Source organism: Pseudophryne corroboree, chromosome 11 (genome assembly GCF_028390025.1).
Source record: "Pseudophryne corroboree isolate aPseCor3 chromosome 11, aPseCor3.hap2, whole genome shotgun sequence".
NCBI classification, from domain to species: Eukaryota; Metazoa; Chordata; class Amphibia; order Anura; family Myobatrachidae; genus Pseudophryne; species Pseudophryne corroboree.
Window position 1 is genome coordinate 61,040,575 of NC_086454.1, and position 20,354 is coordinate 61,060,928.

Genomic DNA, 20,354 nt, shown 5'->3' on the forward strand with positions numbered 1-20,354 from the left:
GCGCCTCTTTTTTTCTTTGCGTCATGTGCTGTTTGGGGAGGGTTTTTTGGAAGGGACATCCTGCGTGACACTGCAGTGCCACTCCTAGATGGGCCCGGTGTTTGTGTCGGCCACTAGGGTCGCTTATCTTACTCACACAGCTACCTCATTGCGCCTCTTTTTTTCTTTGCGTCATGTGCTGTTTGGGGAGGGTTTTTTGGAAGGGACATCCTGCGTGACACTGCAGTGCCACTCCTAGATGGGCCCGGTGTTTGTGTCGGCCACTAGGGTCGCTTAGCTTAGTCATCCAGCGACCTAGGTGCAAATTTTAGGACTAAAAATAATATTGTGAGGTGTGAGGTATTCAGAATAGACTGAAAATGAGTGTAAATTATGGTTTTTGAGGTTAATAATACTTTGGGATCAAAATGACCCCCAAATTCTATGATTTAAGCTGTTTTTTAGTGTTTTTTTAAAAAAACACCCGAATCCAAAACACACCCGAATCCGACAAAAAAAATTCGGTGAGGTTTTGCCAAAACGCGGTCGAACCCAAAACACGGCCGCGGAACCGAATCCAAAACCAAAACACAAAACCCGAAAAATTTCCGGTGCACATCACTATAAACCACTCCATCTCATACCTCTTATACCTATCCACCTAATATCGAAAGGGAATGACTTAGCCACTTGATGCCTACCGGCCCAATAGACATAAGAATGACCTACAATCCACACTCGGCTTGATAATGTCAAAAAACCTGTAATAAAAGGTAAATGAAATGATTTGTTTAATAACATAAATTCCATTCAAATTTCGCAGGGAAAGGGAAAACTTAGCTATTTGGGTGACCCAGATGGAGGTGAACAACACCAAACCTCAATCGTTTTGTGAGGAAAAAAGGTGAAAAGAACTCCAAACCCCCTTTAACGGCGGGTAGCTTAAGGCCCTGAGATTCCCAAATAACAAACTCGCAGGAAGCTTCACTTTAACGCAACTTATCTCCGCGGATGTAACCCTTATAAGCATCCGACTTCCAACGCCCTAAACGCTTAATTTCTTCGCCCGAAGAACCTGCCGCTGCTGCACAAGTTGCTGCTCCTATTCTAAACGAATGCGTCCCGTATTGTTCTAATGGAAGATCCAATGCTATCAAGCATTTTTTTTAAACGCTGGTAAACTGAAATCTCGATAAAGGAATAAGATTCCTATGAACCAACCATTGCCTCCCCCCACTTGGACGATTTTGCCAATAAATCTCTGCCAATTTTACTGGGCAAATACTCGGCTCCGGATGCGCAGGAACAGAGATCCATTTACCTTTTCCTAGCTGATCCATTTTAGAACGCTGAATTTTAACAAGCATCATATCTCTTTCAATAACAACCCCCCCTGCCATAATACCAGTCTCTGCTGACCTTTTACTCTTTGCCACTAATTCCCCTATCCTTAAAGCACCGAAAAATACTAATACGAATGCTAAACTAAAAAGATTTATTTCATAATCGCCTAACGCAATGCCTGAAACCGCAGTTACCAAATCTTTCAAAAGACCTATATCAATTGGTCTACGATCATCGCTAAATCTTAACTGCTCCTTAGCCCATCCTCTCAACGCCCTTGCAAGAATAAATGATTTAGTGGGATCTATTAAACCTTCCAAGCGCGAAAAATAAGATATTCCTGCTAAAGCGCTTGACATCGCCGCCTTGGAACGACCTCTCTCGTGCCATAACCATACGAACTCTAAAATCGCATCCTGCCAACTCTTACCCCTACCACTGGAGGCCATGTACTCCTGCCAATCACCCCAAGCTGCAGAATAAGCTCTCAACGTTCCAGGGGCCAGTGCTTTCAACGCCAATGCCTTCATGCCGGCTTGATGATCTGCCATACAAAATCAGGACATGACAAACCATTCACCTTAGCTGATGGAGCTAATCTCCTAAATCTGTCCCATTGAAAACGAGACAAAGCATCCGCTATCTCATTCTCAACCCCGGGCATATGCTTAGCATTCAATTCAATGTTTTTCTGCAGACACCTTAAGGGGGGTACTCACGGAGCGATCGCTGCTTAAAATCTAAGCAATCTGACTAGATTGCTTAGATTTTAAGCACGATCGCTCCGTGTGTAGCCCCCTCAGCGATAGCGATGCGCAGCCCCGCGCATCGCTATCGCTGCTGCTAGATTGGCCTGCATGCAGGCCAATCTAGCGGGTCGCTCACTTCACCCGCTGGGTGAAGTGAGCGGCCCCCCCCCCGTCTCCCCCCGCACGCTCAGCACAGATCGCGCTGTGCTGAGCGCCGGGAGAGATGTGTGCTGAGCGGTTCGCTCAGCACACATCTCTCTGCCATCGGCCAGTGAGTACTGGCCTTTAAAGTTAAATGTCTCAGCAACCTCAGCGCATGTGAGCATGAGGTCTTCTGGTTATTAATCGCCTGAACTACCCCCAAGTTGTCGCACCAGAAAACAATTCTTTGATTACTAAGCTTAATTCCCCATATCTCAATCGCTACGATTATCGGAAAAAGCTCAAGCAAAAGCATACTGCTAGTAAGACCCCTTACTCGCCATTCCTCTGGCCAAGTCTCAGCGCACCACTCGCCCTCAAAATATGCACCAAAACCTAACGAACCTGAAGCATCGGTGAAAAGTTGAAGCTCGCTATTATTGAGTTCTTTATGCAACCAAATGCGAACCCCGTTAAAATCTTGCAAGAAAAGAAGCCAAATCCTACAATCTTCTTTCAAATCTGCTGATATACGGATCATATGATGCGACCTCTTAACACCTGCGGTAGCTCTTTCTAACCTACGACTAAAAACCCTTCCCATCGGCATGACCCTACAGGAAAAATTTAAAAAACCTAAAAGCGACTGCACAAATTCCTTAAACGATTCACTTTTTCCGGAGGCAATCTACAAAGCCCTGCTTCAGTATCAATTTCTATACCTAGGTAGGATAAACGTGTCACTGGTCCTTCAGTTTTATCCTTCGCTATAGGTACTCCCATGACTGTAAATAATGATTGAACTGAAAAAAGCAAATCCTGACATTCTGAGCTATCTGCATGACCAACCAATAAAAAATCATCCAAATAATGGGCGACTCCCGACTGCCCAGTTCCTGCTACTATGCACCACTGCAAAAATGAACTAAAACATTCAAAGTAAGAACATGAGACTGAACAGCCCATAGGCAAACACCTATCTACAAAAAATTGACCATCCAGTTTAAAACCCATATACTTAAAGGAATCGGGATGCAGCGGTAACAATCTGAAAGCAGATTCTATGTCCACTTTTGCCAATAGAGCTCCAAAACCAAAACTTTGTACCAACACAATAGCATCCTCAAACGATTGATATTTAACGCTACAAAACAAAGGATCTAACGCTTCGTTTATTGAGCCCCCTTCCGGGTAAGAAAGGTGCTGAATAATCCGAAATTTCCCAGGCTCCTTTTTCGGAACTACGCCCAAAGGAGAAATGCAAAAATCAGCCAAAGGCGGGCTCTTGAAAGGGCCACACATACGACCTAAACTAACCTCCGCCGCAATTTTAGCCCTTACTACCTCTGGCAGCTCTCTAGCTGACTTAAGATTCCTCTTGGCTAAAACTAAAACAGGCCTAATTACTGGCAAATTAAAACCAAACTTAAAACCTTTTAACAAGAAAACCGCCTCCTCCCTGAGAGGATAGCGGCCCAACCAACGCTCTAAAGGCCCCCATCCACTAGTCAGATTTGGGCAGTTTTCTTCAGATTTCGATGCATCTGACCGTCATATCTGAAGAAAAGTGTCACATTGGATGGCTCTTCAGATCCAATGCTCACTCCCGTGTCCGATATGTCTGAACTACAGATCTCTGAGGCTGCCCCAACTATTTATCTGAATCTGAAGAAAACAGGTGCACATCGGATTGTTTTTTTTTACTTCAGATTCATCTGATCAGATTCATCTGAAGCGTCACTTGACTGGCATCTCCCTGACCACTCCCACCCACCAAGAGGGGGAACAGCGGCAGCAGCAGCATCAGATCAATCACATGTAGCATGTGTGCATCAGATATATCTGAAGTGAATGTAATGAAAATTAAAGCCAGGGTCTGATCCGATTCCCGGGACGCTCCCGGGAGAGTTCAAGAGAAATCTGATGCTATCTGCAGTTCAGACAAGTCTGAGTAGTGGATGGCCACCTTAAGACTTCTAACTTTACTGGTGATTCTGCCTTACCTAGGAACTGCTCTATGTTCCCCTCTACCTGCTGACTGACCTGTGGGCCTATTGCAATCTTTCGCTGCGTGTACCCCTCCGCACAGCAAACAGGCGTGTCTGTAACGACATGTTGTTCCTCTACTACATTGTGCGTTATTGAACGCATAACATTTCCCTCTTCCTGCTGTGCTAACACCGGATCTGGCCTGAAAGGGCTGCCTGCGTCCTACCAAATCCGTGGCTGTCCTACTGCCTTGGGTCACCTCCAACCAGACTTCAACGTCTTTGAACCCTAAGCTTAAAATTTTTTGACCATCTTGCTTCTTTCTAAATAATTTGTCGTACTGACGCCAAACGTTATTTCTAGCCGTCAAGTACATGTTGTGCACTAGATGAAAGTACTTTAAAACATTCAAAAATTCAGATGGCCGAGACTCTATACAACAAGCCGCAAATACATGCATTCCTGAAAGCCAATTAGAATAACTCCTCCTTGCTTCCTCGGCTGCCGGCCCACCAGCTTTTGCCGTATTTAATGCTTTCTTAGCGTCATGCGTGATTGCAAACATGTCTACAAAACGGCCCTTCTTAATTCTTTCCTTCACCTTAGACCTAACCCCCCTCAATATCGCCGTATTAGCGCAATGGACACTATCTCCTGACGCATCGGGAGCCGAGCTGGATGCTACACTACGCGCTCCCTTAGAACCTTTACGCTTCCCTCTGAGGTGCTGAACAAATGTTCGCATGAATTTCCGCGGATTCTCTAGCGAACTAGATGAATCCGATGAATCTTCGGAATGGGATAAATTCGCGCTAAGCTGCACTTCTACGCTTTTCTCACCGGCTCCTGACGTGGAAGGACCTGCATCCAGATCTCCTGTACTCGCTTGTCCCTCGTTGCGCGGCGCGCCCACCGCATCTTGACTCGTTGCTTGTGGATCCACCGCCGCCGAATCCTCCACCGACACTGCCTGAGGAGGTACAACCTGCGGGCTTAATAAAACTGCATTAATCCCTGCCTGAACAGATGAATCTGAAACCGTAGGTGCATCCAATGGCGTCTGCACCCGCTGAAGCAACAGGGGCCGGATCACAGGTGACTGCATCGGGGACGGAGGCCTAACCGGGGGAGGGGCCTGAGGCAAAGGTGGCAAACCCGAATGCTGCGAGATTGCAAATTGGCCCGGTATTGTTTGAACTAATTGTCCGAATTGATTATATAACTGCGGAGCCGCTGCAAACTGTGCAAAATTTGGAATGATATGCGGCTGATAAAATTGGCCTATGTCCTGATGCCATTGAGGGTTAAAAAACTGCTGTTGCCCTGATAAAGGCAAATGCATTAAATGCTGATCACCTTGATTAAAATACGGTGACCAAGCTACCTGCGGGGGCTGCATACCTCCTATGGCTTGATAATGTATAGGGGACGGCATTCTATATAATGCCCCTGTGGTGTCTATGTCTGACCTAATCCCCCTGCGCTGGCTAGCAATGCTAGGAGCATTCACTGAATGCCTCCCAACATTACCAACACCCCCAGTTGTGGGGGAGCCTAATAAATTCGCTCCCCCTTGCCCAAATGTCGGTGACTGCACAGTGTCTCTGCCTGCAATCACCCCCCCAGCTCCTGAAGCTGTGGGAGAAGACCGCAAGGCAGGGTTGGAGATTAAAATGGAGTCGGGGGCGGGGCTTATCGCCGCTGCCGCCGAAACCCCCGACTCACTAACTGATACTGAGGATGGCCGGCGGGGGGTGCCTGCGGGGCTAGCGGCCACACTCGCCAGCCATACCCGCAGGACCGAAGGAGAGGGAGGCACTGACGCGCCAGCCGCGGCCGCGGCTGACGGAGCTCCGGCGGCGATGACCGAGCGACGAGACCCGCGCACAGTGAAGCGCCGGGCTCCCCTCACCGCCGGAGAAGCAGCAGCGGCTGCAAGCATACTTGCCTACCTGACCCTCTCCATGAGGGAGAAATTGCTCTGTTCCTGGACTTTCCTGGTAATGTATGATTGCCATCATCTGTGGTGAGCTAGTTAATTGATAAGAAATGTGTTTCACCACAGGTGATGGCAATCATACATTACCAGGAAAGTCCTGGAACAGAGCATTTTCTCCCTCATGGAGAGGGTCAGGTAGGCAAGTATGGCTGCAAGCGGTCTGGCTGCCTCAGCCAAACGGCGAGGGGGGGGAGCACTGCGACGGGGACGGGGCATACTGAGGTAACAATATACAAATGTAACACAACTACCTGACAGGAAACTAAACACAAACTTTTATGCCAGCTGCAATATTATTGATTTTAGCAAATTGTGAGTTAACCCAACAATATTAAGGAATGTAACTGAAAATGTTTTATATATAGCTAATTATCTGACAAATTGAAAAACCTGACTGAATGATACAAATACAATACCACATCCAGAGATCCCAAAATGGCAAGAGGAATTTGAATTCCTCAGCCCTGTCCTATATAATCTCAAACGACCCGCCTACCAAACAAATTCCATTGGCTAAATGATTGATTGACAGCCTTAACCTCCTCTTCACCCCTAGCAAACTAAAAAACCAGTTTCAGCCAGCTCAGCTTCATAACAAACAGGGTGCTTATATTCTCTCTGTCCTATGCAGTCCCTCGCTCATTTTATTGCGCCTAAATCAAATCTTTAAAGTACATAATTAGAGAAAATAAAATATTGCACAAATTCCCAAAGTAAAAACAAAATTAAATCAAGAAACCATTTCATCTTGAAATCACTATTGAGGCCACCCGGAATTAGGGTTTTAAGATGAGAAATTAATTTCTTCTCAGCTTTAGCTAATTGGGCTTGAACATTACTTGATCTCCAATTTCCTTTGATTCATTTCAAAGCACCAATATTCTATATAGATTTCGTAGAACAATTGTGACGTGTCTTATGTGGGCACTGGGCAGAAAGGGCATGTGTTTTCAGACATTGGGGTAAATTAACTAAGATTCGTATTTTCCCGTTTGAGGTCAAAGTTCAATCACGAATGACATCGAAAGTGTAAATATGCAACTTTTTGAATTGATTACGACTAATTTACTAAGCTGCCGTATTCTGCATTTTCGGGTTTTCCGATGTCGATGTCATTCGTTTTTTTGGCAGTGTTTTACGTGAGTGACTTGTAAAACACTGCCGACTTTAATACAATGAATCTCAGCCGGATCTGAGAGATCCGTGCTGGGCTTCATTGTGCAGCTTGTAAAAAAAAAAAAAAAAATGTTTAAATGTAAAAAAAAAATTGTGTGGGGTTCCCCCTCCTAAGGCAGACCAGCCTCGGGCTCTTTGAGCCGATCCTGGTTGCAGAAATATGGGGAAAAAATGGACAGGGATTCCCCCATATTTAAGCAACCAGCATCGGGCTCTGCGCCTGGTCCTGGTTCCAAAAATACGGGGAACAAAAAGAGTAGGGGTCCCCCGTATTTTTTAAACCAGCACCGGACTCCACTAGCTGGACAGACAATGCCACAGCCGGGGGTCACTTTTATACAGTGCCTTGCGGCCGTGGCATCAAATATCCAACTAGTCACCCCTGGCCGGGGTACCCTGGGGGAGTGGGGACCCCTTCAATCAAGGGGTCCCCCCCCAGCCACCCAAGGGCCAGGGGTGAAGCCCGAGGCTGTCCCCCCCCCATCCAATGGGCTGCGGATGGGAGGCTGATAGCCTTTGTGAAAAGTGATTGATATTGTTTTTAGTAGCAGTACTACAAGGCCCAGCAAGCCTCCCCCGCAAGCTGGTACTTGGAGAACCACAAGTACCAGCATGCGGCAGAAAAATGGGCCCGCTGGTACCTGTAGTACTACTACTAAAAAAATACCCCAATAAAGACAACACACACACACCTTGAAAGTATAACTTTAATACATCCATCCACACCTCCATATACACATACTTACCTTATGTTCCCACGCAGGTCGGTCCTCTTCTCCAGTAGAATCCATGGTGTACCTGTAGCAAAAATTATACTCACATAATCCATGGTTGAAGGCTCCTCTGCTTGTAATCCTTTTGTAATCCATGTACTTGAAAAAATAAAAAAACGGACACCCGACCACGAACTGAAAGGGGACCCATGTTTTCACATGGGCCCCCTTTCCCCGAATGCCAGAAACCCACTCTGACTGATGTCTAAGTGGGTTTCTTCAGCCAATCAGGGAGCGCCACGTTGTGGCACCCTCCTGATCGGCTGTGTGCTCCTGTACTGTCTGACAGGCGGCACACGGCAGTGTTACAATGTAGCGCCTATGCGCTCCATTGTAACCAATGGTGGGAACTTTCAGGTCAACGGTTGACCGAAAGTGACCTCACCGCTGACCTGAAAGTTCCCTGTCCATTTTTTCCCCATATTTCTGCAACCAGGATCGGCTCAAAGAGCCCGAGGCTGGTTTGCCTTAGGAGGGGGGACCCCACGCAATTTTTATTTCTGAAAATTTAGAACATTCCCCCCCCCCTTCCCACTGAAAAACATTCACGGATCTCATGGATCCGTGCATGCCTATACAAACACGGGATAAAAAAAGCAGGTCTGTTTTTTTTAGCACTTTTTCACGATTTGTATTTTATTACGGCAGTGTTTGGCTATTGTCGGCAGTGTTTGTGTTTTGCACTTTTTAGTAAATGACCGATTTCTACCAAATTGCAGGCGTATTTGACCGATGGTGTATTGATTCGTGATTTTTTCCTAGGACTTCCAAAATATTACGAATGCCCTCATCACTGCCGTGATTTTTGCTTAGTAAATTACCGAGATGACACTTTGAAGAAAAAACGGCATCTCGGTCAAAATCGGGACCTTAGTAAATATACCCCATTGTGATATTTCTGAATTGCTCCAATTTTAAACAGCCTTGTTGTTTGCCCATTATAATGTTTGTCACAATCATATCCTGTCGGAATATCATGTTTTTTTTTGTTGAAAGTTATTAATTTAATAATAACTTTCCTTAAAACCGTGGTAATAGAAGTACCCCATCAGGGCTGCCGTCAAGGGGGGACTCCTGGGACTCCAGTCCCAAGCCCTGAGAGCAAGCTCGGACTAGCCCACAGGGGTACAGGGGAAACCACCGGCAGGGGTGTATCTAGGGGTCCGAGCGCCCCTGGCAAAGTAAGGGGCTGCCGCCCCCCCTCACACACACTTTTGGAATAAAATGTGAGCATTGGAAATGGGGCATGGTCTTGTGGGGGAAGGGCGTAGACACAATAGTACTTCCAATTCAAATTATGCCACACAGTAGTGTCCCTCATTCACATTACACCGCACAGTAGTGTCTTGTATTCACGTTACACCATCCCTCCCCCCTAACCCACCTTTCCCACAGCCTGAGCCTAACCCCCCCCCCCCCAAAGCCTCTTCAGTGGTGCCTAACCCACCCTTCCTAATCTCCCTCCCTGCAGCCTAACCCTAACCCTCCCACGTGGCTTGCCAGTGGAGACTTTGGCACCAACTCGATCCGGATTTTGGCATTCTGCATCGCTATCTATGTTTGGATGCCAGCATCAGCATTCCGAGCAGTTTCGGGATGCTGGCGTCAGCTTTCCGACCGCCGGGATACCAAACGCTGGCATCTTGATGCATCCTGAATGAAATGCTAACGAGCTGCTGTGAGATGAGCCTCAAATGGACCCAGCCATTAACCAAACACCATTAGTTGGATGGTAGAAGTGCTTCCAGGGTGCCATCGCTTCCAAGATAAAATTATCAATTATACAGTTAACTGATATACATTTCATTGAACCTGGCCTTGAAATAGGTAAGATATGTATTTTCTTTATTACACTCAACGAGTTAAAGTTTTCGCTTACTTGCTACTTACTTACATCTAACATGCATGAAAATCGTGTAGTTTTCCAGGTACTACAGTCCCTTCTCCCAAACACTGACACTTTATTATCTTCAACAACAAATAGATCTATAGCACTGTGCTATATAACAATTGCTGTGTACCTGGTGACAGTCTGTTACTGCCGGCGCGGCGCCGGTGTCCGTCAGCATCGCACTGCACTAGTGATCAGACTAGTGCCCAGCAGCAACGCACTTGTAATCAGACTCACAATAAACTACAGTTCCCAGCAGCCCTTGCTGCCGGGAGCTCCCAGCAACAAGGGCTGCTGGGAGCTGTAGTTTATTTTGAGTCTGATTACAAGTGCGGTGCTGCCGGACACCAGCGCCGCTCCAGCAGTAACAGACTCTCACCAGGTACAGTCTGACAGTACTGCTTTTCTATCCTTTGGCCGCGGGTGGCACAGCCAGGCGGCGCCCCCTCCTTGCCTGGCGCCCCTGGCGAGTGCCATCCTGGCCAATAGGTAGATACACCCCTGACCACCGGTAGGCCCCACTGCCTGGGGGGGCCTTCCTCCTCTAGGGATCAGGTTCTAGACTGTGCACTTGAATTACTGTATATATTATTCATATTTTACCTTATACTGCACAGGATTATGATTTATTCTGTACGTACATTGCTGTCATTAATCTGGCACATTATCATGCATGCACTAGCATTAATTACTATATAAATTATCAAGGAGTCCAGACCAGGTACTCTATAATGGTTAGTCAAACCTCTGTGGTGGCTGGCCACCCCCCCTTTGGAGGCTGGCCACACCTCTAATCATGGGCCCCTACCACTGCATACCCCCGGTGGGCCCTTCATGCTCCAGTCTGACAGAGACTATCTCTGCACTACGGAGATTATGCTAATTTAATTGCATCTGGCCACCAGCCTCCTCTGATCCATCCCAAGATCCTCTCCTCTGATTTACTAATGAATCTAAGCCTTCTTATGTGCCACTTTATATCATAAACCTTTAGGATTAATGTGTCAGGATTCTGTAACTTTGTCTGTCCCCGGAGGAGGCACTAGTGGGTCAGTGTAGGTGTGATAGAGGAAACGGGGAGACTGACGAAAAGTTCCGCGCATGTGCGCTTGATATTTATTATCACACAGGGATAATACAGCAACTGAACAACTGATATAACGGATGACAGGAATAATGAATGATAACTTAGTCCGATTAAATGAATGTTGCAAAAGTCACTGGTAACACATGAACAATGAAGATGAACTTGAAACTTGATATAAATGATAAGGCAATAATGAAATCAGATGCAGCAAACAAAACTCCGGTATATAACGAATAGCAATCAAAGCACACAGTCTCTGTAGAAGCATACGTCTTTAAGCCAAGCAAGGCCCTAGCAGGAGACAGTCCTAACACAGCAAGATGTTAAATGCTAAAGGCAATGCACAGAGTGGAATGCTGGTAATTAGGTGCACAGGCTGAGAACTGAAAAACACCTGAGGAGAGTCTCTTACTGTAAATTGGTGTGCAGACTGTACTGGAGTTTGTAGCAAACTGGAACAATGAAGACTGGAGACTGGAACACAGGAACTTGCACACTGAATGTGACTCGCAGGAGAGCTGGAGTGGTTGCTGGTACCTGTAGTTCCACAGGAACACTGGAACAGGGAAACAACTTGGAGATGCCAGAAATAGGAGATTGCTGGAAACAAAGAATTGAAGACTGGAACCTGGAACTGGAACTGCTGGGACCTGTAGTTCCACAGGTCCAATACACAGGGGTATCTCTGCAGACAAAGGACTGCAAACAGGAGACGCCTGTTCACAGAATGTGACGTGTTGTCCAAGGCGATGAGACTGAGCCAGGAACTGGAGTTTATACCCCTTGGTCTGTGATGATTGGATGTTGCATCTGTGAGAACACACCCCGCTGGATTGGGTGTTCAGATCAGCTGTGAGTTAGCTGAAGCACTGTGTACTCCAGGCTGCAGTAGACTGAAAACTGGAACTGGAACTGAACTGAACTGCTGGAACCTGTAGTTCCACAGTAGTGATGCGATGGAGAATGCAGATTACTGACAGTACCCCCCCTTTTATGGGTGGGCACCGAACACCCACGCTGGAACTTGGAAGGCTGAATGTGAAGTCTCAGAAGACAATGTAGGACACTTGAGAGTAGAGGACTGGAATAAGCATTCATAAGCAGTAGTAGAATCAACTAGGGTGGAGAGAGGACGTCATCTCCAGGATTGACTGACGGGAATTCTCAGCTGAGGTTGACTGAACACTAGAAGCTTTATCTTGGGGTGAGATGCTTAGAGCCTCCATCTGGGTTGAGGCAACTGCAATATCTGCAAGAACTGTGGACTCTGGACATAGCGACAGGAGTTGCTTACTTGAAACACTGGAGAGAACACCGGGTTCGGAGGAACTGGAATCGGTAGGCACCGACGGCAACTCTGGACAAACGGATGAAACCATGATTTGTCCAGGACTACTTAAATTGACTTGAACTGAAGGAGGCTGATCTGGACAGACGAATGGGACCGGATTGGGTCCAGAAAAGCTTGAACCGGCTGGAACCGGAGGAGTCTTCGGACTGACGGATATTACCAGATTTGATCCGAAGATGCTGGAATCGGCTGGAACCGAAGGAGGTAGCCCATCATTGGAGCAACTCAGGCTGGCTGGAACCAGTGGAGTCTTACTGGAATCGGCTGGAACCGAAGGAGGATGATCTGGACAGACGGATGGGACCGGACTGGGTCCAGAAAAGCTTGAACCGGAGGAGTCTTACAGGAATCGGCTGGAACCAAAGGAGGCTTACTGGAATCGGGTGGAACCGAAGGAGGCTTACTGGAATCGGCTGGAACCGAAGGAGGTAGCCCATTATTGGAGCCACTCAGGCTGGCTGGAACCAGTGGAATCTTACTGGAATCAGCTGGAACCGAAGAAGGCTTACTGAAATCGGCTGGAACCGAAGGAGGCTTACTGGAATAGGCTGGAACCGAAGGAGGCTTACTGGAATCGGCTGGAACCGAAGGAGGCTTACTGGAATCGGCTGGAAACGAAGGAGGCTTACTGGAATCGGCTGGAAACGAAGGAGGCTTACTGGAATCGGCTGGAAACGAAGGAGGCTTACTGGAATCGGCTGGAAACGAAGGAGGCTGATCTGGACAGACGGATGGGACCGGATTGGGTCCGGAAGAGCTTGAACCAGAGGAGTCTTACTGGAATTGGCTGGAACCGAAGGAGACTTACTGGAATCGGCTGGAACCGAAGGAGGCTGATCCGGACCGATGGATGGGACCGGATTGGGTCCGGAAGAGCTTGAACCGGCTGGAACCGGTGGAGTCCTACTGGAATCGGCTGGAACCGAAGGAGGCAGCTCATCATTGGAAACAGAGCTACTCGGGCTGGCTGGAACCAGTGGAATCTTTGGACCAACGGCTGGAACCGGGTTAGGTCCATTGATACTTGACTCTTGATCACTGAGTTGTGACACCAAACTTTGGAGTGACCCTGACCCCACACTCTGACCACGGTCCGGGTCCATGGGCCTTGGACAAACTGTCAGGATTCTGTAACTTTGTCTGTCCCCGGAGGGGGCACTAGTGGGTCAGTGTAGGTGTGATAGAGGAAACGGGGAGACTGACGAAAAGTTCCGCGCATGTGCGCTTGATATTTATTATCACACAGGGATAATACAGCAACTGAACAACTGATATAACGGATGACAGGAATAATGAATGATAACTTAGTCCGATTAAATGAATGTTGCAAAAGTCACTGGTAACACATGAACAATGAAGATGAACTTGAAACTTGATATAAATGATAAGGCAATAATGAAATCAGATGCAGCAAACAAAACTCCGGTATATAACGAATAGCAATCAAAGCACACAGTCTCTGTAGAAGCATACGTCTTTAAGCCAAGCAAGGCCCTAGCAGGAGACAGTCCTAACACAGCAAGATGTTAAATGCTAAAGGCAATGCACAGAGTGGAATGCTGGTAATTAGGTGCACAGGCTGAGAACTGAAAAACACCTGAGGAGAGTCTCTTACTGCAAATTGGTGTGCAGACTGTACTGGAGTTTGTAGCAAACTGGAACAATGAAGACTGGAGACTGGAACACAGGAACTTGCACACTGAATGTGACTCACAGGAGAGCTGGAGTGGTTGCTGGTACTTGTAGTTCCACAGGAACACTGGAACAGGGAAACAACTTGGAGATGCCAGAAATAGGAGATTGCTGGAAACAAAGAATTGAAGACTGGAACCTGGAACTGGAAACTGGAACGGAACTGGAACTGCTGGGACCGGTAGTTCCACAGGTCCAATACACAGGGGTATCTCTGCAGATAGAGGACTGCAAACAGGAGACTTTTTTTTTTTTTTTATTAAACCATTTAGGTTAGTAAACAGTCATCTACAATGCAGATTTAGACAGTAAACAAATCATCAGCATGGATTTTTTTTAAAAACAACAATTATTAATATTAACAAAAAAAACACCTGTTCATAATCAAAAAACAATATACAACTTAACACATACCCACACTATTAGGCTATCAATCTTCGTTAACATATCTAACCACATGCCTCCATTTTTTAACTTTCCAAACTCCCTCAGCATCAAGCTCTTTTCTTCCTTTCCTATCTCTCAGATAATAGACATATAACTTACCCAATACCATTCTAACACACTCATTCACAGACCAGCACTCACTCCTAAACACACACAGATTCCTTGCATTCCACAAAACTTCCATCACACAGCTCATGATCAAACACAAAAGTCTCTCTTTTCCTCTATCACATGCTCCCATACCAAATAATGCCACCTTCCATCCAATATACCTAACACCAGTAATCTCTCTACACAAGCCACCCAAACACTTCCATACATCATTTGCAAAACCACAATTCCACATTACATGCATCACTGTTTCGGTATTATAACAATTGTCTCTCGGACAGACATCTGAAGCTACCAAGTCTCTTTTTTTCATAAACACCCTCACTGGCAACCCCTCATGCATACACAACCATACAATCTCCTTTTGTGTATTTGACATGCCATACGAACATAGCCTCTTCCATATAATCACAGCTTCACTTGAGCGCATATAATTGATATTACAAACTATCTCTATCTTTTATAACTTTCATAACCTTCTTTCTGTCTTTAAACCCACTTAAAGAAATATTCAAAAGATCTTTCTTTTTAATGAAAACTTCAATTACATTGTACCACCACGGACTTCTAAACGCCACTGGTACCTTCAGGTCCCTTTTGATCCACCCTAAACCATACCAAGTCCACCCAGCCATATATCTCACCATACAGGCAGTTTTACTCCCCTTCCCCATTAACTCTACTATAACACGAATATAATTAACATACAAAAAGATTTCAATATCAGGGAAATCCAACCCACCCTTCTCTCTTGCCTTTATCAACACTTCACGTTTCAAACGTTCCATCTTCCCACCCCAAACAAACATGAAAAGAACTCTGTTTATTTTCTTGATCTCCAGCACAGACGGAGGAAAAACACATGCCAGAAACAATAAAATAGGTAACACCACACTTTTAATCACCAACACTTTCCCAAACACTGTCATCTGTCTCATCTTCCAAAAATCCACCTTCTTCTGTACCCTCTTACTACATTCTTCCCAACTCACTCTCCCTTTCAAATCATCCTCAAACACCACACCTAATACTTTAATCCCTTCACTCACGCTCATAATCCCTTCCACACTGTAACTTTCATCCCCAAAGCACTTCAATTTTGTTTTACACCAATTAACTTTAAATGCAAAAGCACTGCAAAAGAAACTAACCAGTAATTTAACTCTTCTCAATTCTGCAACACTCTTACTCACAACCGCAACATCATCCATATACCCCAATACTTTCACCATCCTACCTCCACTACCTGGTACCAACACCCCCCCTACAACTTTATCTCTCCTAATCATCTGCAATAATGGTTCAATAACACAAATAAACAAAATAGCTGACAATGGACATCCTTGTCGTACTCCTGACCTAATCACTACATTCTTACTTATATTCCCATTCACCAAAAACTTACTCACAACAGAATCATATAACCCTCTCACACATCTTACAAATTCCACCGGGAACCCCATACGTACCAATACTTTAAACATAAAATTGTGAGACACGCGGTCATACGCTTTTTCAAAATCTAAAGCTAATAACATACATACTCTCTTCCTTTCTCTGCAGTCACCCAACACATCTCTCAGCAAAATCAAATTATCTGTTATCCTTCTACCAGGCACACCACACACTTGATCATCACCCACCACCTGATCCACCACATCCCGCATCCTATTTGCCAATATTTTTGCCAGAATTTTATAATCTGAATTTAAAAGCGTAATAGGTCTCCAATTTTCTAACAAGCCCCTATCACCTTTTTTATGCACTAACACCACAATACCTTCTTTCATACTATCACATAATCTTGCATTTCCAAACATAAAAGCACACAAATCACACACATCCTTCCCTATGACATCCCAAAAACAACAATAAAACTCAATCGGCAACCCATCCATACCTGGAGTTTTATTCCTTTTAGCACTATCCACAGCTCTTTTCACTTCATCACCTGTTACCTTATCCATCAAAACCGGCAAATTTCCCTCATACACTCTCTCAGACAAACCACACAATACTTCTTCTTCCATATCACTATCTACTTCCTTCCTATCATACAACTTTTCATAAAATTCTGCAATCACATCCATCATTCTTTCACCACTCACTTCCTCTCCATCTTTATCTAACACATACTTTATCACATGCTTATTTTTCAAGCTTTTTTTGAAAAAAAACCTTGTACATCTTTAATTTTCCTCTAATACCTCCACCCTAGACCTAAAAATAATTTCTTTACCTCTATTATTCAAACATTTACTAACCTCAGATCTTGCTTTAATAATATCATCATTCACATCCACACCTTCCTCTCTTAATTTATAAAGAAAACTAAGCCTGCTATTCCACAGCTGATACTTATTCCTCTCTCTCACAGCTTTCCTATATCCTGCTCTCTGATAGAACTTCTTAACCCTTTCCTTAACCCAGTCCCACCATTCCAATATATTGACAAACTCATTTTTCCTACTTTGCCAGAAACTATATTTCTTACAGAAATCTTTGAATAACACCTCATCTTCTAAAAGCTTAACATTTAGTCTCCACAATCCTTTCCCATATATTGTACTAGACTCACAACAAACATTGCAACATAAAGAATCATGATCTGTAAAGGGCACTTTCTCCTGTACAAACTCTCCAAACATCACATCTTTAGAACAAAGTAAATAGTCTATACGAGACATTACCCCTCCTCTGTCCGCAAAAAAGGTATTTGGGACAGGCTTACCCATACTTGTCTCTGCAATATCAACAAAACCAAAATCCAGAATAATATCCTTCAGGATTTTCCCAGTAATATCAACAACTACCTCCCCTCTCCCACTCCTACCTTCCTTCTCTAGAATACAATTCATATCACCTACAAGCAATGTAGGAATTCTTCCAGACAAAAAAAACTTTAATTTTTCAAAAAAACATTTCCTCTCTTTCTTCTCTGCTGGAGCATAAACACAAAACACCCTAAATCTCCAGCCTCTATATTTAGCACTTACAGAGATAGCTCTCCCCTCTTCTATCACCAAATAACTTTCTATATTAATTTCTTTATTTTTAAACAAAATACCCACCCCTGCATTCCTGTTACAGCTAGAACCAGACCATATAGCCTCCCCATAGCCCCATTCCTCTTTTTTCGGTATATGAGACAATCCACATTCCTGCAAACAAATAATATCAGCATTTCTTGCTGCCACATATTCTAATACTGCCGATCTTCTGGCTTTACTTGTGATTAATCTCACATTCAGCGAGAATATTTTTAAATTAAACATTTGAAACAAAATAAAACAAACAGACAAAAAAAAATAATAAACTTTGTAAAACAAAAACATTAGACATCCACTATGCACTGTTAGCATCACAGCACGTAAACAGAAGTTCACCCTAAAAAACATCAGGGAACTAATTAAGCAGCCCAAGGTACAGCACAAAAAATAGCTATTTTTGACCACCATCTCTTTAGCTGAGATCTAAAGCAGTTCTTCCTCAACAGCTTTGCAGTCCTCCTCACCCTATACCTTGCGGCCCCTTGTAAGAGGCACACTTCTTTACATTTGGGATAACATTTCCCCCATCTAAAAAATAAGCCGATGCCTCTTGTGATCTATCGCCATCCTCCTCAGCAGAGGACACATCTTCTATACCTTCAGTATTATGTCCTGTTGTATTCTCCATCCGTGGCTTCTTAGCTCTGCGCACCTGTCGTTCAGCTTTCCTAGCCACTGAGCCAGACTCCTCAGGCCCACTGCTGAACTCCTCCACTCTAGTAGAGTCCACCGATGGTACAGGACTCTGACAGTCATCTATTACCAGACTAAGAGCTGGACTCTCCACACAGTCACTTGATGCTTCCACCACATCCTCCATTACATCAGCAAACTCCTCTTGCTGTCCCTCATCTGCAGCCACACATGCAGGCTCATCAGACCGAACAAGCTGTTCCTCGTTATCAGCACTGGGTCCAGACCCAGCCTGCTCTTCACTAGTGGAATTCCCACCAGGCACAGACTGTTGCATATTAACCCCACGATCTGCAAAGTTTTTTGCTCTCATCTCAGCATCAAGCTCTTTAAACATTTGCCTTCGCATACTGACTTTAGCAGCAGGACAGTTTTGGACACTGTGTCCTACCTCTCCACAGATATCACAGCTTTTTGCCATTGGGCAATTGCCAGCCTCATGATCTTTTTGCTTGCAATTCCTACAAACTTTGCCTGTGGAACATTCCTCCTTAGTGTGTCCATACATAAAGCACAGTCTGCAGAAGCTTGGCTGTCCAAAATAGTACAAGAATCCCCTATTACCACCAATGCAGAAACTAGCAGGGGGATGCTTAGTACCACCCACATTATCTGGGTCAGGTTTTAGTCTCACCCAGAACCGTATTTTGCCATTGAAAATTCCCAGGGCATTTTTTTGTTTTACTCCACCCCGCACATTAGAACAGGATTGCAGTAGGAAGGCTTTTAACAAGCTCACCTCTGTGTATGGGTTATAAACATGAACAGTAATTGAAATTTCTTCAAGGGCAAAAAGAGGTTTCATTCTCACCAACCTCATTGCAGGCTCATGTTCCTTGCCCCTCAAAACCTCATACACATTGAGGCAGAAGCCATTTGAATGAAATGTCACGTCATAAATACCTTGTTTAGGGAAGTCTTGAATACAATAAAGGTCACTCAGAGTCACTTTCCCTAGCTTCTCCAGTATCTCATGGAAGACAAATTTCAGATCATTCTGCGATGAATCCTTTTCCAACTCCAAACGAATAGTATTCTTTACGCCAGACATTTCCAATCAGGGAAGATGTACCCAAGGTACTAATGCAGAAGTGTGCACCGGTGTGCGATCACCACTCAAAGCCAGGGGCTCCCCGCAAGGGGAAGACCCCAAAAGGCCCCTGCCCCAGACCAGGCAAGCCGGTCGTTCAGGCAGGAAAGTTGTATAATATCACCATCCATACAGGAGCCGCCTGTTCACAGAATGTGACGTGTTGTCCAAGGCGATGAGACTGAGCCAGGAACTGGAGTTTATACCCCTTGGTCTGTGATGATTGGATGTTGCATCTGTGAGAACACACCCCGCTGGATTGGGTGTTCAGATCAGCTGTGAGTTAGCTGAAGCACTGTGTACTCCAGGCTGCAGTAGACTGAAAACTGGAACTGGAACTGAACTGAACTGCTGGAACCTGTAGTTCCACAGTAGTGATGCGATGGAGAATGCAGATTCCTGACATAATGTCTTTAATATAATTTTTTAGCTTATAATAACGGTATAATAATTAATAATACAATGTGCTAGTCACTATTCATTGATTGCTGTATGCCAACTACATAGGCAGATAGTGAAAATATGACATCATTTACAATCATAATGGGTAAAAGGCACAATAATTTGCCCTTGGGGGACCCTGCCTATTCCGTCAGTCCTGTGCCCCACAATTTCTGATGGCAGCCCTGGTAGCCATAAGGGCGGAGCTATGGTCCTCTGTACCAATTTATTCTTTACATTCTGTGCACTTCTACATATGAAGTCATGTTTTGGAGGAATGCTGGACCTTTAAATAGGGTCCTTAATCAAAATGGACAGATGTTTTCTTAAAACTCTTTCAATATATTTATA